At 36.8% G+C, this 22,728-nt stretch overlaps 1 pseudogene; it reads right to left on the bottom strand.

Moving 5' to 3' along the window:
- Window positions 1–927: 927 nt before the first annotated feature.
- Window positions 928–19,368, bottom strand: LOC116751125 (annotated as a pseudogene).
- Window positions 19,369–22,728: the final 3,360 nt, after the last annotated feature.

Here is a 22,728-nt window from a genome sequence, read left to right as displayed (position 1 = left end):
ACTTCTACCAGGGTGATAAAATCCTCTGTCCCTTATGCAGTGCAGCTTCACTGACGTATTAATAGAAAGTTAAACATAAGTTTGCTTAATTGACTTTTAATAAACTAGGCAGATACTTCCTTTTAAACATTTGACATTTAGTAACACACAGAATAGTTTTTGCAAGTGGATTATTTTCATAAGGCAGGCCAAGTTACCTCAAATATCTCAAAGAAATATCAGATATTATATTTAAAGACTATACTGATCATATATTTACATTAATAGAATTTTTGGAGCCCCTTTATTTTATGCACTATTGCATGTACTTTGCCTTGGAATACATTTATATATCTGGCATACCCACTTAATTTTTACATTCCAAAATATAAAAGAAATACTTTAATATTATATGTTGTGGAAAATATAATATGCACATGTGCGGGCTTAATTTTAAGGCAGAGCATACATAGAGAGCAGTTATCTTCAGACAAATAAAATTATCAATCCTAGCCCATCTCCTTCATCTGATTTTAGATATCTCAAAACTTTGCTTTAAAGCCATTAGTACTGCAGTATGGTCTACACTGACTTTTAGATTCTTAGCAATAGAAACACTTGAATGTGACACCACCAAAGGTAAATATCTTTCTCAAAGAAACATGAATTTATAGGGAACTCATTTGGTTTAGTAGTACCCTAATGTCACCTTCACTTTCATATTCAGTACTTCCCCTCGTCCCATCCTCTCTGAAGTGGAGGTGAGGGGCTTGTTCAAATTAATTACCAACACTAATAACAAGGGAGAGGAGGGGAGAACTGTGGCCTCAGCAACCTTGGTGTATGCATGAATTGACTCCGCGGTGGAGCCGCCGCTGGGGCTTTGGACTCTTTCATTCAGGTTTGCATACCCTTGCCTAAATAAGTCACGGGATAAATAGCAAGCACCTAATCAATATTGCCAAGTACGTGTCTGGGTAAATGGTAGCTGAAGAGAGAGTCCTCAGCCCTCCTGAGATTCTCAGACCCTTCTGTCTTTACAAACGTTTCCAGAACATCATGGTGATTCCTTCTGCTACTATCGCTGCTGACAACTCTATCTGCACTAACAGATAAGAACATCATTCAGAAAAAAAAACAGCAAAAAGTTACAGTATAGATATTGAACAACAGAAGCACAATAACGTCTTTAACACCTGATGGACAAATAACATAAAATAGAGGAGTTAACAACCATAAAAAGTAATACTCTAGTCCTCATATCCTCCTCTGGGCCTCCCCTCCCCCCAAAATTCAGTTTGATGAATAGTGTTTTTATAGTTCTAATAATGTAATAGCAAGTTTTGATTTTCCTGCATTCGTAGGCTAACATGAGTCTGCAAAGACAACACCATTCATTTTGACATATAATTTTACTTTATTTTTTGGTATGTCTTTCTACCATAACGTTGGATGACATTTAACTTTATAAATAAGGTTTAGCTTAAATTTTCCAGAAAAACTGTGTGAATGAACTAAAATAAAGAAATAAAAAGGCAGATTCTCTTCTCAGCTTTACTGAGGAACACGATAAGCACCAGAGACCAAACAGGAAAAGTGAGACTTCTCTCCTTACTCACAATAGTTGTTTCATTCTCTTGCTGGAAATGTCCTCATCTCTAGCATCTTTTATATGTCTTTGCCCATCAAAATGGACTTCAGTAAAGAAGTATCTATCAGCTCTTTATACTTTCAAGTGATTGAAGGTGGAAAATATCACTCCCAAGGAACTACATGCTAACTCACCTTTAAAAAATGCAAGAGGGAAGAGATATGGGAACATATGTATATGTATAACTGATTCCCTTTGTTATAAAGCAGAAACTAACAAACCATTGTAAAGCAATTATACTCCAATAAAGATGTAAAAAAAAAAAGAAAAAAGAAAAATGCAATAAGCTGTCTTCTATTGACGGGGCTTCGGTTCAGCAATGCTGTGGGAAGGGCGGTTAGTAAAGTGCTTTAAGGGAAGACTTTTCATCAGGAAGTGGAAAAACATTGCCCTGGAAAACAGTTTTAAGCATTGAGGCACTAGAGTTCTAATGTCTCTTTGTAAGAAACGTGAAGGCCAGGTATATTCATGTTTTCCTTTTTTATCATCCTCTGGCCATTCCACTCCATTGAATGTACCTTCTATTCATTTCAGACTATTATAACTTCCCAAGTGTCACTGCAGACTTGCAAATATTTTTTTTCTGTTTTCTCTGCTTATAACACAGGTCTCCTGGAGTATCCTGAGTAACTACTGTGCATCTTCAAAATTAAATTTAAATGTTTCTTTCCCTGACTTCATCCCTCCATTAACTCCTATTTCCCATCAAACTCTTCGCTGATTAATTTTAGTCTTTCAGCACTGTATAAATACCTGCAGTTTAATTCTCATCAATGTTCTTGTAACTCTTCATTTGCTTCCCAACACATTAAACTTAAAGCCAGGAGCCATATCTTCTTTGCCTTTGTTTCTCAAGGACCATGAAAACAGTATTACTAAAATCTTTGAAGATATGATAACTATTCTGCAATGTTCTTGTCTTTTGTGTGTTTCTTTACAGTTTGTCAACTATAATAAAGTATCTTGGATTATTTTAGCTTTTTCCCTACCTCTTTTTTTAAGAAAAACTTTAATGCCTATTTGTTAATGTTTAGATTTAGAATAAGATTTTGTCTCACCTACCAGGAAATGTCTATAACTTCTTTCTTTATTCTACCTTCTCTGGAAATTTTAATGTGTTCTACCAAAGATGTCTATTAAAATTGAAGTTTAAAATGGATGCCGTTATTTGTATTATTTAGTGAAATATCCTAATTTGGGTAAATTTGTTTAAATGGCTTCAGTGAAAGCAGAGGTTTTCTGTTTTCTAAATAATCTCCATACTCTAACTTCCTTTGCTTTTAATGGTAATTTTTTCTTATCTCCTCATTTCCATTCTAGGACTTTGTAGAATTAATTGTTGCCATCAAATTAACAATGACCATTGTTTTTTGTCTTTAAATACTAGGAAATTCATAAAAGGGCATGAACTGGAGCCATGTATGCAAGTGTACTTAAGAATCTATGTGCTGTCAACAAACACATCTGGTCCTTAATCCCTGCTGTGACAATAAAAGCTGCCTATTCTGCAGAAAGAAATTTAAGTTCAGATGTGAGCTCTTCCACTTTAAAAGAGAAAGAAAAACTTATTTAAGCATCACAGTTATACAACAGGAAAAATATATCTTTTCAGCACCATGTAGCAAACACTTATATATCCCCACTCATCCTGTGTCAAAATTTTGTCCCTCTTTCTTAAAGTGAAACATAAATATCTAGTACACCTAATCTTCTAAATTATAGCAGTAGTGCCAAATCTTTATCTATGAGTTCCTGTTCACCAAATATATTTTAAGTGCATGGGTTATCTTGTTCTCACAACAAACATGTAGTTAGAAATCCCTTTACAGAGAGGGAAATTGAGGTTTAGAAAAGAAAAATAACTTGCTTGAGGTAACACACCTGGTTAGTGGTAGAGCTAACATTTAAACCCAGATAGCCAACCTCCAAAGTCCCCACTTTTAAACGAAAATACCACACATCCCCTAACACTATATTCGATTGCTGTTTGATTCTGGACCCACATTTTTACTAATCTTCATACTATATGTTAATATTTGGACATTAACATCAAATCAAATGCTTTCATATACAGCATTAATGATAACCTTGATGGTGACCTTAGCAGATTGTTCATAAATAAGATTTGACTGTTAAAATTCCTCAATTGGTGTGTCCTTCCTGACTGATTTAACTGCTGAAACAACTAATGCAGCGTTTCTTTTCCTCTCTTAAGATACTATTGAGTGATTTATTGCTAAGCACAGGTTTTTAGTGTGAAAAGTTTTCTGATATAGTTGATGAATTGGGCCTAGGAAAAAAACACCTCTCTTAAACACCGTTTTCTGAATCAACCGAGTATGATATTAGGTTCAGAGAGAAGTGCTGTCTCCATTGGGACCACATATCTCTTTGATTTGAGTAGTCTTCCTGGCTACCCTGGTCAGGATGAATTATGGTGTGGAAAAGCTTGTATCAGGAGATATAAGCAGTCAGAGAGAGAAGGATAAACAGAAAGTCATTTTTAAGCCAAAATGATCCCCATTATTTTGGTTCATTGCTGGATTATGTATTTTCTTGCAATGAAAAAGGAAATTACTTACCTCCCAAATATACTGTTAATTATAATGTGGGGTCATTAAGAGGTAGAACACAATTTTAGATTTATATGTATAAGTGTGGAGAAGCTGCTGCCCACTTTCACATAGCAGTTAATAATACAGACACTATTAGAACTCAAGAATATCAATTCCAAATCTGCAGTTTTGGACTGTTTTCCTAACTGTCTCCATCCTTGAACTTTGTCAAACTGAAGTTCCCTACAATAATATTTAAATTTGATAACTAGGTATTATAAACAGAACAATTGGTAAAATGTTTTTGTTTTAAATGAATTCAGTATTTTCCCTAAAATATCTTATTCTGAAATATTGAGGGTAAAATAAAAACAAAACAAACAAAAAGTATATAAAATATTCCATTTGTTTGTGATTTTTAATTCTCATGTCCTAAAGCTTAACATTTAATCAACAGAATGATTCATTTAAAATATAAATCTGATCATGTCATTTTTCTTCAAAAGATTACAACATTCATCTGTTGATGGACACTTAGGTTGCTTCCATGTCCTGGCTATTGTAAATAGAGCTGCAATGAACATTTTGGTACATGACTCTTTTTGAATTATGGTTTTCTCAGGGTATATGCCCAGTACTGGGATTGCTGGGTCGTATGGTAGTTCTATTTGTAGTTTTTCAAGGAACCTCTATACTGTTCTCCATAGTGGCTGTATCAATTTACATTCCCACCAACAGTGCAAGAGTATTCCCTTTTCTCCACACCCTCTCCAGCATTTACTGTTTCTAGATTTTTTGATGATGGCCATTCTGACCGGTGTGAGATGATATCTCATTGTAGTTTTGATTTGCATTTCTCTAATGATTAATGATGTTGAGCATTCTTTCATGTGTTTGTTGGAAATCTGTATATCTTCTTTGGAGAAATGTCTATTTAGGTCTTCTACCCATTTTTGGATTGGGTTGTTTGTTTTTTTGTTATTGAGCTGCATGAGCTGCTTGTAAATTTTGGAGATTAATCCTTTGTCAGTTGCTTCATTTGCAAATATTTTCTCCCATTCTGAGGGTTGTCTTTTGGTCTGGTTTATGGTTTCCTTTGCTGTGCAAAAGCTTTGAAGTTTCATTAGGTCCCATTTGTTTATTTTTGTTTTTATTTCCATTTCTTTAGGAGGTGGGTCAAAAAGGATCTTGCTGTGATTTATGTCATAGAGTATTCTGCCTATGTTTTCCTCTAAAGGTTTGATAGTGTCTGGCCTTATATTTAGGTCTTTAATCCATTTTGAGTTTATTTTTGTGTATGGTGTTAGGGAGTGTTCTAATTCCATACTTTTACATGTACTTGTCCAGTTTTCCCAGCACCACTTATTGAAGAGGCTGTCTTTTCTCCACTGTATATTCTTGCCTCCTTTATCAAAGATAAGGTGACCATATATGCGTGGGTTTATCTCTGGGCTTTCTATCCTGTTCCATTGATCTATATTTCTGTTTTTGTGCCAGTACCATACTGTCTTTATTACTGTAGCTTTGTAGTATAGTCTGAAGTCAGGGAGCCTGATTCCTCCAGCTCCATTTTTCATTCTAAAGATTGCTTGTGGCACATATATACAATGGAATATTACTCAGCCATAAAAAGAAATGAAATTGAGTTATTTGTAGTGAGGTAGATGGACCTACAGTCTGTCATACAGAGTGAAGTAAGTCAGAAAGAGAAAAACAAATACCGTATGCTAACATATATATATGGAATCTAAGGAAAAAATAAAAGGTCATGAAGATCCTAGGGGTAAGATGGAAATAAGGACACCGACCTACTAGAACATGGACTTGAAGATACGGGGAGGGGGAAGGGTAAGTTGTGACAAAGTGAAAGAGTGGCATGGACATATATACACTACCAAACGTAAAATAGATAGCTAGTGGGAAGCAGCCGCATAGCACAGAGAGATCAGCTCATTGGTTCGTGACCACCTAGAGGGGTGGGATAGGGAGGGTGGGAGGGAGCAAGATGCAAGAGGGAAGAGATATGGGAACATATGTATAACTGATTCACTTTGTTATAAAGCAGAAACTAACACAGCATTGTAAAGCAATTATACTCCAATAAAGATGTTAAAAAAAAAAAAGACTACAACAGTTTCCCATTACACTTAGAATAGACGAAAACTAAGATCTTTCTCAAGATGCAAGGGAGCATTTTGGAAATTTTTCGAAGTGCTTTGTTTATCCTACTGACTATGACACACTGTATTTGGTAAGGCGAGAGAGCAGGAGTTCTGAAATTCAAAGACAATACCACACAACAAAGAATTGCTCTGCATGTTTCAGTATTTTTTATTGCCTGGCTTAGACCCAAACACCACTTTAAATGTAAATTACTTTCCCATTCAGAGAAGACAAAAATGATGCAAATCAGGTGAAGTTAGGACTGTGTTTTCATCAAAACTTTGCCAAGCAAGCATTGTTCACTTTTTTGAGCAATCAGAAAGCCGTAACCCAAAGTGTCTGTAGTGCTGAGTTGCCAATACAGACTACAGGCATAGCTGCAAGGGTCACAGTAATTCTACATATGAGGGCAAGCATCTAGCAGCTTTATTGTGTCATAAAGTATAGCTGTGCCTTTGTATTGAAATGCATACTTTTATAGGTTACTTTATTTTTATTTTTTCTTCATATTACTGTTAGGATAGTATATTACCTTTAAAAACACTATGCATACATTGGTTAAACAATCTATGGTTTTCATTTAAAGATGGTAAAAAATGTAGAGAAGGAAAAAAAAACTTTTTCCTCCACCCTCCTAGTTTCTCTGGCTGGGGCCCTGTGAATTACACTGACAAAAGACAGATTAACAAGAGAAAAAACAAATGGAGTTTTCTAGAGTGTGTAGTGTGCATCCTTGCAGGAGAAACTCAGTGATGAGTAACTTAAAGGAATGGTTAGAAATTTAGCTTATCTAGAATGTTAACGATAAATGTGTAGAGAAGTGACAGACAAAAGAAAAGACTTTAGGCTTCCAATGTGGCAAACTGTGGGAAGGCAAACATATGGGGGAAATTAATGGAGTAATGTTTATGCTGGTCCATTTCAGTGCCAACTTTTCCTCTTCATTGTGGTCTTGAAACTTCCCAGGAGAGGGGATATATGGCAATCCTCATATCTCAAAGGTTTAGTCAGATAAGGGAAACTCTGGGAAAGCTTCTTTTCCCTCTGTTGAACTTCAAATGATTTTAGCTCAAAATAAGGGGCATATTTTGGGGTGTCATATTCCAATTCCCTATTTTTTATATACACACACACACACATTTGTCAAAAGCAGAGGTGCTCAACTCAATACATTCAGGAAGAACTGTCTCTCACACCTTCTCTCCCTGGCTGACATTAAGACTTAAACTGCTATCATCTTTATTAGTTACTAAGTTCCAGATGTATTATTCTCCTTGTATTTTTTTTCTTTTTTCTTTTTTTTTTTTTTTTGCGGTACGTGGGCCTCTCACTGTTGTGGCCTCTCCCGTTGCGGAGCACAGGCTCCGGACGCGCAGGCTCAGCGGCCATGGCTCACGGGCCCAGCCGCTCTGCGGCATGTGGGATCTTCCCGGACCGGGGCACGAACCCGTGTCCTCTGCATCAGCAGGCAGACTCTCAACCACTGCGCTACCAGGGAAGCCCTCTCCTTATATGTTTTGAACACTCTCCTAATCATGCTCCTACCTCAAGGACTTGTACTTGTTGTTCCCTCTACCTGGAATGCTGGAGCCTCAAACAGTCACATAGGTATCCCCTCCCTTTCATCAAGGTTTTATTTAAAAGTGACTTTATCTGAGAGGAGTACTTTGTCAGTTCTAGCGAAAAATAGCAACTCTCTGTCACTACTTATTGTCCTCTCTGCTTCCTATATCCCCATAGCATTTATCACCACTCTACAGCATGACATGTAATGGTATGAGCTTCTTGAACTAATTTTTTGTCTCTTTCTTTCTCTTTCTCATTAAATATAAATTTCTTAAAAACCTGTAGAGTTAATTTATCTACAATCATATATATATATATATATATATGTATATACACACACACATTCAACTCTTCCCGTTTCTAAAGGCACAATGCAATGGAAGTGTGAAAGAGAACAGTGACAAGGAATGCTTGGGATTAACATTTCCCAAATGTTTTACGTTTAAGGGGAAAACAGATTTACACCTAGTTTAAAGGACAAAGATCTACTATAAATGGGACTCAAAATATCATCTGAGTGAACGCACAATCAGCAAAGTATTTGAAGCACGAATTACAAGGACAGGGAAGCATCTTTGGTAAAGATGCTGATAGAGACCTTTTAATGGTTCTACAGAAAAACAAGGTGACATTGGTTTTATTGAAAGGAAAAATATTAGCCTCTAGTATTTTTAAAATGCAGACAAATTACAGGTTTAGAGTCAAGAGTCTACTGCATCTCTGCATACTGAATGACTGTTGAGAAATAAGTACTTTCTTGAAATGATATTGAAAAGCACAGTGTAAGCTTTTGTAAAGAATATGTGAGAGGACTTCCCTAGTGCACAGTGGTTAGGAATCCGCCTGCCAATGCAGGGGACATGGGTTTGAGCCCTGGTCCGGGAAGATCCCACATGTCATGGAGCAACTACTGCCCGTGGGCCACAACTACTGAGCCTGCACTCTAGAGCCCACGAGCCACAACTACAGAAGCCTGTGCGCCTAAAGCCGGTGCTCCACAAGAGAAACCACCACAACAAGAGAAGCCTGCGCACCACAACGAAGAGTAGCCCCTGCTCTCTGCAACTAGAGAAAGCCCACATGCAGCAATGAAGACCCAACACAGCCAAAACTAAACTAAATAAATAAATTTATTTATTTTTTAAAGCCTTAAAAAAAAAAGAACATGTGAGAAAGATAAAAAGGAGAAGGGTATAATTCTTGATCTAAAATGAAGAACCAGGGAAGTGAATATCAAAAATAGCATATACACCAAAGTTAGCTATCAATTGATTATTTTGGGGGACTTCCCTGGTGGCGCAGTGGTTAAGAATCTGCCTGCCAATGCAGGGGTCATGGGTTCAAGCCCTGGTCCGGGAAGATCCCACATGCCACAGAGCAACTAAGCCAGTACACCACAACTACTGAGCCTGTGCTCTAGAGCCCATGAGCCACAACTACTGAAGCCCACGCACCTAGACCTGTGCTCTGTAACAAGAGAAGTCACCGCAATGAGAAGCCTACACGCCACAACAAAGAGTAGCCCCTGCTCGCCGCAACTAGAGAAAGCGCGCACGCAGCAACAAAGACCCAACGCAGCCAAAAACAAACAAACAAATAAATGTATAAAAGAAATCAATGGATTATTTTAACATGTGTAAGCCATACGTGTTAATGGAAATACTCTATGCTAGTTTTTTTTTTTTTCTTTTTTTCCTCAATCAATACTGGCTGAAGGAGAATTTGTATTTTATGTACAGAAAACTCAACAGTATACATTAAGCCCAGTTTGGTGGCCAGTTCCTTGCCTTTTGCCTTTTCCAGCTTGGCAATGCGAGCCACCAATTTCAGATCCAGGACATGGCCTCCCCCAGTGACAGCGGACCTCATCATATCTGTCACTGTAACTGGTCCTGATAGTTTCCACCTGCTTAGCCAGAGATCCTTTGTCTTCTCAGTTAACTTGTGTGAAGGTGATGGTGATAGGTCTTGCTGTGGACTAGATGCCCCAGCCTGGCCTTCCCCTTGATAACGCAGTAGGAAACGCCCACTTTAAGATACAGGACAGGGAAGAAGATAACCAGCCCAACGGGACCCAAATCATGTGCAGTTACTACCAGTTGAGCCTTCTTGTTCTCCACCAAGGTGGGGGCAGTATTAACCCCTGCTCGAAGAACAGGTGGCCTCTTCGTGGGGGCATCCCCTTTGCTGGCAGCTTTTTTCTCAGGCAGAGTCAACAATCTCTTGCTTTCTGTCTGATATGTACTTGTGGGCCAGCTTTAGCAGCTGTGTAGCTGTTTGGCTGTCCAAGGGTTGGTTAACTGGGTGAACTGGTTAACTGCAGGAGGCACTTTCAACTGCTCATAGAGGACAGCCCTTTGCCACTGCAGTTCAATGCAGCTTGGCCATTTCACAAATAGGTGAAGTGCCTTTTGGGTTGGAAGTCCCGCCCAGTGACAAAATTCTTGGGCCTTTCCTCAAACAGGGGATTTACCATCTTCTTGGCCTCCTGCTTCTTCTTCAGGGACGAGGGCTAGCTTCACAATAACTCTATCAAGTAAATGCCATTATTTTCCACTGTTAACAAAATGAAAATAGCATAAAATCACGTAACTGATATGTAGTGAGACCAGGATTTGGACACAATTTGACAGTCACCAGAAATGATCATTTTAATCGTGAAATATAAATAACCATGTATAGTAAATTTTTTTTAAATCGATTCTTTTACCAACAGTCCACGAAAAGAAATGAGAATACTCAATGTTCTTTTTGAGACACTATGTCTGACATTCATAACACATACTCCTATCATGAAGGAATAATCCCTAGTTATTCATAGACATCTGGAAACTTTGGAAAACCCAAACCAATGGTACAGTTTATAAAAAGAATGAAGGGAAAAAAAGGAGGAAAAGAGGGAGGAAGGGCAGAGCCAAGTCATTTTATAGCTTTTAGTCTGTAAAACTCTTACTCATTCTTTGTGACCAAATTAAAATATCTCCTCCCTCAAAAGTTTTCCATCACCAGTGCATTTTTTGTTCCTGGTTCCCCTGTGCTACCACGATATTTTCTTCAAATTACTGCAGTAGCACAAAAATTCTTACCTAACGTTAGTTATATAATAAACTGTGCTATTTAAATGTATAACACATCAGATATTATGAAATGTAGAATGAATTTTTATGTAGAAAGTGTCATCAATTTACGATTGAGTTTCTGTTTACTTGCTTGATGAGAGATTTTAGGATGTTACTCAACTAACAACACGGCAATACGATTGAAAAAAATTTATAGAATGGAAAATCAGTTTCCTGTCACAATGAGATAAATATGATAAAGATAAATCCAAGTATCAAAAGCATATATGTTGTTTTGTTTACATGCTGCAGTTATGTGTTCATAAAACAATTATATCACAGCAAAAGAGAAAGTAAAAATACTGTTTGTAAGCCAGCTGGTAACCAATCCATCTTCCTCATATTCCTTAGCCCTAAGTAAACCTAATGACATGGAAAACATTTTGTAAGTATCTTGTCATGTTTACACAAAATGTTCAAACAAGATGTAATAGCTGCTATTACAGTGTGAAAAGGCTGCTTGAGCAATAGAAATCTTAAATATGTTACTTTGCAAACAGCAATACTAACACAGCAGAGCTCAATAACAACTGATGCACACTTATACAAGAAGTCATTCAACTGCTGGTAGCTGCTGATGAAATATGATATTGATATATCTCCAAAATATGTGCACTTCTTTCATGAGACCTATTGTAAAGACCTCATCTATATCTCTTGTAGCAAAGATGTTAAATTTAATGGGTGTGCAATGAAAGCAGAAACACAGATGAAAATCCAGATGATTTTGTTTTCTTGATAAACAATTAAATGGCACCATTGCCAAATTTATACACCTATGACTGAGCACTCAGGTGATTTTTTTTTTTTTTTTTTTTTGAGGTATGTGGGCCTCTCACTTGTGGTCTCTCCCGTTGCAGAGCACAGGCTCCAGACGCGCAGGCTCAGCGGCCATGGCTCGCGGGCCCAGCCACTCCGCGGCATGTGGGATCTTCCCGGACCGGGGCATGAACCCGTGTCCCCTGCATTGGCAGGCGGACTCTCAACCACTGCACCACCAGGGAAGCCCCCTCAGATGATTTTTTAAAGCAGCAAGTGGAGCAAATATAAAAGAAATTTAAAGCAAACAACTGAAAGTTACAGCCTTAACTCTGTTTGGAAATGTATTCAGATGGCCTCTTCTGCAAGCAGTATATAAAGTGTTAACTTGTCAGATTGCTTAAATTAAACTGCATCTCACCATGGAAGATATCTCCAAATCCATAAGTTAAAGAAAAGATAAAACAACCTCAGACACTCACTATAAAGGAGGAACAAAAAAAAAAACTTGCTTCTCCCTGACCTTAGCTGAAAATGAGCGTCTAATATTTCAAAAGTGCATTGCAGTGTCTACAACAGGAATCTGGCAGGTGACAGTGAGGAAGTTGCTGTTCTTTGCTATAACATTAAGCTTTCAATACTTAACTGTTAAAATGTTTAAAAGTTAAGTTGTGATAATAACAAGTGCTTGTTAAAATTTCCTATTTATTCTTAAAAACAGAATTTTTGTGAGAGTGATATTTGCCCTCACTCTCAGCTTTGGTCGAGACACAGAATTTGGGCAATAAATCCAAAAGAAATAGAGGAAATAGAAATAAAACCAAATGCAACCTTGTCAAAGAACACAGCCCCTTATTTTGACAGTTTAGAGAACTGAATTAGCTTTTTAAGAAAAGTTTTACATTTTCTTATGTAACCTGGAGGTTGAACAACTCTTTTTGATGTATCCAAAATGGAAATTTACTTTGATCACCCATTGCCCCTTTAAAATATACCTAGTGTGGTAATTGCCAGGGGTCTCCTGCCCACTCTTAGATAAAATTTCTTCTAGGGATACTTTAAATTGTTATTCACAGACACAATTCAGTAATTAGAATGTTTAGTCCAAGATATTCATCACCACGAGGAATTTTGATTTAATAGCGTACTTTTAGGACTTTATATTAACACCAGCCTTTTTCAGGCTGGATGCCTTCAAGATTAAAAATGGTAGAGTTGGCTTCTCTATTTATTCAGCTAAACTTCTCTCACAAACAACTCCTTCCCTGCCCTCTTTTCTAGATGCTGTTTTCAAGGTAAGGACAGATCTTACTTTAACCATCATTCAGCTCTAATTTCCTGACATATTTTGCAAGGGTTTCTTTTCTGAGTTCTTCTGACATTCTCTGCAGGCCACCTCTCCCCCCCCTGCCTTTCTCTTGACTTTGTTCTAGGTGGCCCTTTGCCACTCTTTCCTGAGCTCTAAATATGCACCTTCAGCTTCTTGCTGCTTCATTCCCTCCGTGACTCCAGGTGGCGCTCTTGGACAGAAGTCAGGATGGCTTGCTCTCTACGCAGTTCACATCAGCTAGGAGAGAACCCTATAGGCATTCATCTATTGTTAGGACGTATCCAGGGAGTGTATGTAGGTCGACCCCAAAATAGCATCACTCTCCGAAGAGTTATTAAGTCCTTTTTCTTTCGCAAGAGTTCCAAGGTGAGAGTCAGACCCTAGTCCACCCTGCCTCCCAAATGAAGGCGTAACGCATCAAGCTTTCTATAGATCCCTGTGAGAGCCTGCGCCCCACGTGAATGTTTAAGCAGAGAGAGGGAGAAGGGGAGGGAAGGAATATCACATCCTACCTGGAGGAGGGGAGGTAGAGAATATCACATCACATGTTTATTCAAAAATATTTTCCTCCCAATATCTTCTTCCCCCCAAACCCTCTCTCCTTTCTTTCTCTTCATCCCTTATATACTTGAGGTGAGAGGATTCAAAACACTAAGATCAACTTATTTTAATTATTTTAAATTTTCTTTGTAGATTCTTCAAATGGTGATTCATCTTTGGAATGTCATATCTACTGCACATTAGAGTCAAACTTAAGCTGTTCTACTTAAAGTCTTTATTATATAATAGTGAAATGACACTGGCTTCAGAAAGCATCTTAGATACTTAATTATATCCAGATGCACTTATAAGAAGCATGTGAGCAAGAAAACAGGAAGAGATTAAAGGAAGCATGAAAGAATCAGGCCATAGACCAAAAGAGACAATCAGTTTCTGACAGTATCCTGGAATACATCTTCTGTTGAAAGAGAATGATGTTGAAGATATAAAATAGATTCCTGCAGGATTTGTTCACTTATTTGTTCATTTGTTCATTCATTCATCAATTCATCAAAATAAATGTGACTATCTTGAATGTGACAGACTAAATGCAGTGAGCTGGAATGCTGTGTAAGAATATAAAATATTAGTCATATTTTACAGAACTAGTTATAATACCTTTCTAATGAGAAGTTCACATAACATCTTCCAAATTTTCTTATAAAAAATTTAACAAGTGACATGATACGATGTTCAATGTAGGAGCATAAAACATGTTTTGCTTCTTGCCCGCTACCTAATAGTACTGGCTTAATTTCCTTTTAGTATGTTATAATGGGGATTTGAGCTGGGCATTTTTATTCTATTAATTATGAGTCCCTCAGATTTTGAAATGAGAAGTCAACAGAAATACACCACTCTTGAAAATTAACAGAGCTTTTCCAGATTTAATCTGGTGATCTCAACCATGTTAAACTACTCATACGTTTAATTTTTTAAAAAGTCTTTCAGTGATGACAAATTATTTAATCATAAAGTCAATTATGTATACACAAACACGAAACTAGTAAGAAACTATTATACTATTTACACAACTACAAAACCAAAAAAATTACTAAATTTAAAGTACATTAAATATTGAGGAATTAGATAATAAATTGATGTAATGTGGCAGATAATGTTTTGCTGAAACTAAATCACCTCTTAAAATACAAGAACAATTTTGCCACACCAACATGGGTTTTTTGAATTCCACATACTTATTCTAGTTTTAGGTATGTGATGATTCCATTCTGGAATCAATTTTAGTGTTATTATTCAAACTACTCTAAAATGATTATACCATGAGGTCACTTGACCTTGGCTTAGCAAGAATATTTTATTTATTTTTTCCTCGGCCTCCATTCTTTCCCATTAACCTGAAACCATTAAAACGTAAAATGATTCACTGACTTAATAAATCATAAAATAAATCCACTTACTGAATTCATTCTGTAATGGTGCCATTATAGTTGTAATTAACTATGTAGCTCTAAGGTAACTGTTGAAATAATGCAGAATATACTACATTGTTTAAACTTAAAATTGAAGTAAATGTAGACACTTAAAGTTTTCTCATGGTAACCACCAAGGAGAAGGAGGAGAGGGAGGAGGAAGAGTGGGAGAAGAAAAAAGAGAAATTTTCAGGACCTTCAGGAATATATGGCTCCCCGGGAGATACCCATTTAGACCTTGTGCTCCTGTGTAATCTAAAGTACAAAGTTTAAAGTTAGTTTATAAAACCGTATTTAATTTTATATTAGCCTATATAATTAATATATTCCTTTTTAAGAGTTTTATTTATTATTTTTAAATATTTGATATATATATACAAAATACTTGTGGCATGCATATACATTTTGAAGCATAAAAGAGTACCTGAGAACCTACAATTTAAGAACTGCAACTTACTACAAGGAACCCTATCACTCTCCATGTAACACTTTCCTCTTTCAGGATTCCAAATCCCTGATAGCTCCCTTCCCAGTCAAGAGGTAATAACAACCTGAATTTTAAACTTATCATACTTGGCCTTTATATATATTTTTTCTTTGTTTTTTTTCTTTCTTTTTTTTTTTTTTTTTGTGGTACGCGGGCCTCTCACTGTTGTGGCCTCTCCCGTTGCGGAGCACAGGCTCCGGACGCGCAGGCTCAGCGGCCATGCCTCACGGGCCCAGCCGCTCCGCGGCATGTGGGATCTTCCCGGACCGGGGCATGAACCCGTGTCCCCTGCATCGGCAGGCGGGCTCTCAACCACTGCGCCACCAGGGAAGCCCTTTTATTTATATGTTATCACGTTTACAGTTAAACAATGTATTGTTTCATTTTACTTATTTTTCATTTTTTAAAAGAATAATATCCATATAGTACTTTGTGGGTTTTTCCCCCCTTATTTACTTGTTGCTGGCTCACTTTCATTATTCTACCTTTTTCTCCTCATAGAGTTTAAAGTTAATTTATATTCATTTCTTGAAATGTCAACATTGAAGTCCATGAGAGTCTAAATCTGTTGTGGCTTTTTTGTCCCACAGATTCTTGTTAGTGGTGATTGTGTGTGTGTGTGTGTGTGTGTGATATTTGACTGTGGAAACCTGGTGCCTAAATTAATGATGCTTTCCCTCAGAGAGAACTTTCATTTCCTTCTGCTGACATGGGACCATCCCATGGCCATGGTCTTATCTCCTGCTGGTACTGACACAATTAATCCCTCTACCCCACAGAGAACCCTACCATTCCCATAAGCTTAGTACTATTTTTGGCCACTGAGAGTCTTCTAGAGTGTGTTGCAAGCCCCCAAATCCATAAGATTTATGTTTCAGCAGAATTTAGTTCTTTCATAGTTAAGCTTCCAACAGTATCTAGTCAGGAAGATACTGTTCAAATATTTATGATACTTGTGTAGAAGGAAGTACCATAGCTGGTCTGTTCCAATTACACCTGCTTATTTTTTATCATATATATGTAATAATGGAATTCATTTTTTAAAAAATCAAGAATTTCCATATAACCAAAGAACAGAGAATGAAGAATCATGGGATTTTAATGAATTGCTTGTTCACACTTAGCGATATTTTTTTCCAAATTGTATTAAAAAAATGTGTATCAATCAAGTGTATATCAATTTAATATAATCAATATAAATATTCTTCATATTATTGAGTTTCTCTGTGGAAAGCCTTGTGTGTGTTTGTTAGAGGGGAGTTGGAAGCCAAAGAACAGCTTCTTATTCTAGTTTTGATGTTCTTTTGTCTAGTCATATAATTTGCATAGAAAGAGATCATCAGCCTCTCGTTGGTATCACATGAGCTTGAATTAACAATATATAATTTATACATTAGCATATTAAAATATATTAGTTTACATTGGAAGATTCCAGTTACTTAAATTATGGAATTTTCTAGTCAATTGCCTCTCTTCTACTTCTTATATTCAAGCTATTTCAAAATGAAGTTATTAACAGTAGAACTGTTTTGACAGAGATGGGTACCTAAGCTAAGTTTGACCAATATAATTTCTTAGCATAAGAATATATAATTGCTTCATATGGATTGGTCATGGAATGAAGAGACAGGTCATGAGAGTTATGGTGGCTAGCTTCTATGGACCATGAAGATAAGGGAACAGAAAAGACTAGTCTATAGAGAAGACAGACTAAAGCAGCAGAAGAGAAAGATAAGAAATGAAAGGTGGAAATAAAGATTCTCAGTGCTTCTTATTGCATGGTTCCAATGTCTTTTTTAGGACCTCCTATCCTTGTGTTCCATGAGATGCTACTATGCCCTTAAAATATATGTATTTTTTACTGTTTTGCCTTTTCTTTCTTGCATTTATTCTGTTATTTGCAACCAAAGACCTAAACTAATTTTAATATAAACGTTGGTAAAAGCACAAAAAAGAAAATTTCTCTATTAGCAAGATTGTTATGTTTACCAGATCCACTATGTGACTCTGGTTAAGTTACTTCACCTGTCTTGTGTAAAATGCAAGTATGATATTCCGACCTCTTGTGACAATTAAGTGAATTAGTACATAAACAATGCTTAAAACAGTGCCTTCTCGTGGTAAGAATTATGTGTGTTGACTCTTGCTTGTATTATCCCCATTTTGTAAGAATTTTAAATTTGTTGATTCCATGCCACATGCCACATTTTAATACAGCAGGACGCAATATGCTAATTCATTATGAAGTTGGTTAGCAGTGCTTCTTTAAGGGAGAGGAGACAGATAAATGAGAAAAATTAAAATAATTACTCATAAGCCAGTGCTTTATTTGATAGATGAAAAATATATTTTTAAAAAGTTTAAAAGTAAACCTTTTTAAAACATGTTTGCCACATTTTAGGTTGCTGTTTCTAATACGTACCACATCGTCATTCTGGAAATAAACCAAATAGTCTCAATAGTTACAATAATGAAAAGTGACAATCCTTAAATATGTCACGTTTTCTCTCCGTGGTTTCACGTTCAACACAACCTGCTGCTTTAATATAAAAAGACACTTGAAATGAAAATATCTCACTATTAATGAAACATGTAGTCAAGGTCACAGTAATTTCTTGTCTGTGAAGTACTTGTCTGTGAAGCAGTGAAGTACTTCCTTTAGATTCTTAGCCTTCTCTTGAAGAACTGATGTGCTCAAGCTTTAAATAAACTAAACTGGTCTCTCTCGTGTCAGAATATAGGCCAGGTGGCCAGAAAGATAACATGACAACTTTAGGAAGGAATTTCCTACTGCTTCACACCTTATGAACTAATTCTTTCATTCCTCTTCAAATGCTGGCAAGCAAAGCAAGAATGTTCTTGTGAGAGGATGGAAGGAAGAAAAAGCACATTACAATTCAGTAGGGCAAATTCATAAGTGAATATAGCCATATATTTCTAAAACTAAACCCAAATGTTGCCTCTTTTTTTCCTGTCTTCAAAAGGCTAAATTATACATATAATTTAAATATGTAAATCTATATCTATCTATATATCTATATATACATATACAGCATTTTGAACAATGGATCTAGGGACCCTATCTCTACGTTGTCAAGCAGAAAATGGAAAACTGCATGATGTTTATCACAATTTGAGTAAAATTTAAAATTATTGTGAAAACTATCAAAGTATATAAAATAGATTCATGTGATATGTTAAGCTAACATTTTTTTTTCCTGGAAAGGAAGTGGCTTGGGGTTTTATAAAATTGGCCTCAACAGCTGTATGCAGTCCTGTCGATAGACTGGTTGTCACACTCGTAACATTTCTGTAATGGAGGCTCAGGAAATATTCTTCCTCGGCCAAATACACCGTCTAAAAATTAAGTGTTGTCTGTGGTCATAGGTGCTCGATTTGCACCCTGTCTGCTTGGACTATGAGACAGCTAGGAGGGTAACCCTCAGAAGATGGGCACTGTGTTGGTTTTCTACTGCTGTCGTAACAAATACTACAAAGAATGACTTAAAACAAGACACATTTAGTGTCTGACAGCTCTGTAGATCAGAAGTCTGACAGGTTTCCCCTGGCAACATCAAGGGCTTGACAGGACTGAGTTCTTTTCTACAAGGCCTTAGGGGAGAATTTGTTCCCTTTTCTCTTCCAGCTTCTTGAGGTTCCCCTCACACCTTGGATCAAGATCACCTTTTCCAAATTCAAAAAGGCAGACTGAATCCTCACATTGCATCCTTCTAACTTCCCTTTCTGCATTTCTCTTCTACTTTTTAGTGGGAACATTAGGCCCATCCCGATAATCTAGAATAACCTCCTTATGGTAAGGTCCACTGCTCAGCAAATTTATTTCCACCTGCAACTTTAATTACCTTTTGCCATGTGACACAATATATGCACAGGTTCCTGGGATTAGGACGTGGGTACCCTAGGGGTGAGGAAATGCATTAGTCTGCCTCCTATAGAGGCAGTATGTACTTTCTCTGCTGTATTGCTCAATCGATGCCAATTTTCATAAAAGACATCATCAATTTAATAACCTGATGCCTGCATTTGATAAAAATTTACAATTTTGGTTATAAAATAGAACCATTATTTGACGTTCATGTAAGAGACCAGTTACCGTCAATAAGAAGACAGAATAATCATTGGAAAAACTATCTGTTTTACTTCAAAGTGAAATGAGGAACAAACTGTGGATGCAATTTACTCTATTTATTGAAAATCAAAATAATGAGTGTCATATGGAGTATTCATTATTCCTTTGATGAACTCAGTTTGGCACTTTTACAAACAATGGAGCAAACTGGGAATATGACCACGTGATAAAACCAAGCAGGGTAGTTAAGACACACAGATACAGTAACTTTAAGGGGAAATAAGAACACTAAATACAATGTGAATAGAGTAAACGAAACAAATCAATTACTAATTTTATATTAAAAATCAACATCATCTTCTTTAAAGACCTTGACAAAATAAATAAATTAAGCATAGCATGCATGAAACACAACCCTTCATTTTTAGAGTTTCCATTTTTGAGAAGAATTATTTCAACTTATGTATGATTTCCCTAGAAATAACCAAAAAAATGAACATTTGTAGTATCTTGCATAACTGCACTTCAGGTCCTCCTGACATATAGTAAAACTAATTCTAAGCATTTATTATGTGTAAGAAACAAAGATTTTGCATACTTTTAATTCATGCAGCCTTCAAAGAATTAACACACAAGAAGTCAGTATTATCCCCATTTCAGAGACTTAGAAACTGAAGCACAGAGAGATTAAATGACTTGTTTAGAAATATCTAGGCAGTAAGAGGTAGAGCTGACATTTCTAAACCGTTCATCGTGGCTCCACAACCAGAACTATTAAGTGGTGCCCTCCTGCCTTCTGACTTGGGTTACATACAAATATTTTCTCTCTTAAACATAAGATGGCTAACACTTTGAATGGTTGAGTTTTGAGCAGTTATCTTATATATATTTTTATATATATGTAAAATATATATATATAGTGGGGGATTCATTTCACATAGTATTCGATGATTTAAATCTTCGAAAGATTGTTATTATGATCTTCCCAGGGAGAATTAATTATACATTATATGATATTCATATAATGTATAATATATAACACATGTGTGTTAGTCATCCATTTACTATGTTTTCAACCTCAAAATACAGACTTCATGCCTTCCAAATGTATAGCACTCTGTAAAAATTAAATGATAAACAGAAACCTCAATTAAATAGAGTCAGGAGACCAGAAGGGGGGTGCTCTCACACCCTGAGACAATAGCAGAGCCCAAGAAGAACTCCCCTTCTTTCCTGGTGAGAACTCAGCCAATCAAAAGTCATGGACTCTTTGTTTATTCTAGCCCTCCAACTCCCTTTTCCTCTCTTTAAGTGTTCTCCTTCCATTGCCATGCAGGCACTTGCATACGGCTTGCTGATACTTGTGATTCTCTGCTAATACTGAATAAACTTATCTTTGCTGGACAAACATCTGGCAGTCTCTTTGTTTCAGATCAACATTTGGTGGTCCATACAGGGACCGGTGAAGACCCACAAATGCTCCAGGGCTGGTGAGCAAATAGGTGTGATACCTTCAATTGAGCCCACTGTTGTTCACTGCTTTTCTCACTGACCCTGGTGTTTGAATGCACATCTCTTTCTCCTGAATCCAAGCTCACACGCTCTTTGCATTTGAAGCTTTCCAGGCTTTATTCAGGATCTATTTTAAGGTTCTGTCTTTCTGGTTAAGGCCTTCTTCTGTATATGGGTACTTGTTTGGTACTTCGGTGTGACTTTGACATCAGACTGTTTCAACCAAAGCTGGCTGAAAATACCTTTGGCCCATTCCTTTAAGAAAAGGGGCTGCTGCACTAAAATTGTACCAGTTGTCCAGCCTTCAGCCCATTCCTATGAAATAGGGGTCATTCTATGGAAATTGGCTGAAAAGTCTTTGGCATGGCTCTTCTTGGACTAAGCTATTTCCTTAGAATTGGCTGGGATTAGCTTGAAAGCTGACTGAATTGCACTATTTGAGCTGTAAATTATCAAGCTGTTGGAAAACTGTTCTTCTACTCTAGAGAAAAACCTCTCAGAAATGTGATTCCAATTATCGAAATATTTTGAGGGTGCCCTCAGCTACAAGGACTCTGGCTGATTTTATGTTTAAAAACGATGATCCTTCCTCATATGCCTTTCTAAATAAATGGGCCAACCTGACCAAAAGCAATTCAGAATACCAATGGTCATTATGGGGAACTTTTGAAATCCCCAAACTTAATAACTGTAAAACCTAACTGGATTACAATAGCTTAAAATTTTCAGAACTTATTGGAATGTTTATTGTGATTGGTGTTTTTGAGGCTTCCAAACATTATCAGAAGCCTAAAATTGCCTCTCTGCAAAACAAGATTTTAAGATTAACTAAGGCAAACAAATGATTAAAGAAAGATAAAAAGGCCCCCAAAGTTCAAGGCTTTTCTTCCCTGGCTTCCTTGTCTTAGGCTCAGCCTCTGCCACCATCTTGTCTCTCTCCTTTGGCTCCTGGTGGCCAGAATCCACCACTGATACCATCTTCCTCCTTCCCTTCTATGCTGCCTATGCTTTCTCTATACCCTCAAATCCCCCTTTTCCTTTGCTCAAAAATTCTCTCTACTTTCTTTTCCTCTGAACTTTTACGTACCTGTCCCTTTAAAATTAAGACTTCTGAGGATCCAGCAGCTTAACCCTTTAATGTCTTATATTCCCTGGACTAAAGCTGAACTAAGAGCCACAGTCAAAGATTTTCCCAAAGTAACCAAAGATTCTCACATATTTGCTGAGGAATTTAATACAGTCATACAAATTTATCAACCTGGTTTCCCTGACTTATATAAGCCAGTTCATATGCTTGTAAGTGAAGGCCAGGCCCAGCATTGGATGAAAATCATTAATTGGGAAAATCCTGAAAGGTCTCTAAGAATAACAACTGGGAGACCAGCCCACTGCTCTCCCACACCATATATGATATGATCAGGCCTGGGCAATTGCTAGGTGACTTCACTGAGCAATTCCTAGGGATCTTCCAAAGCCTGTTGATTGGAACAGAATTCAGGTTGTACACAAAACATCTAATGAACCTGTTCATGACTACTGTAATC

This window comes from Phocoena sinus, chromosome 3, assembly GCF_008692025.1.
Source record: "Phocoena sinus isolate mPhoSin1 chromosome 3, mPhoSin1.pri, whole genome shotgun sequence".
Classification (NCBI taxonomy): Eukaryota; Metazoa; Chordata; class Mammalia; order Artiodactyla; family Phocoenidae; genus Phocoena; species Phocoena sinus.
Note: the sequence above shows the minus strand (reverse complement) of the source record. Positions and strands in the feature narration are given on the sequence as shown.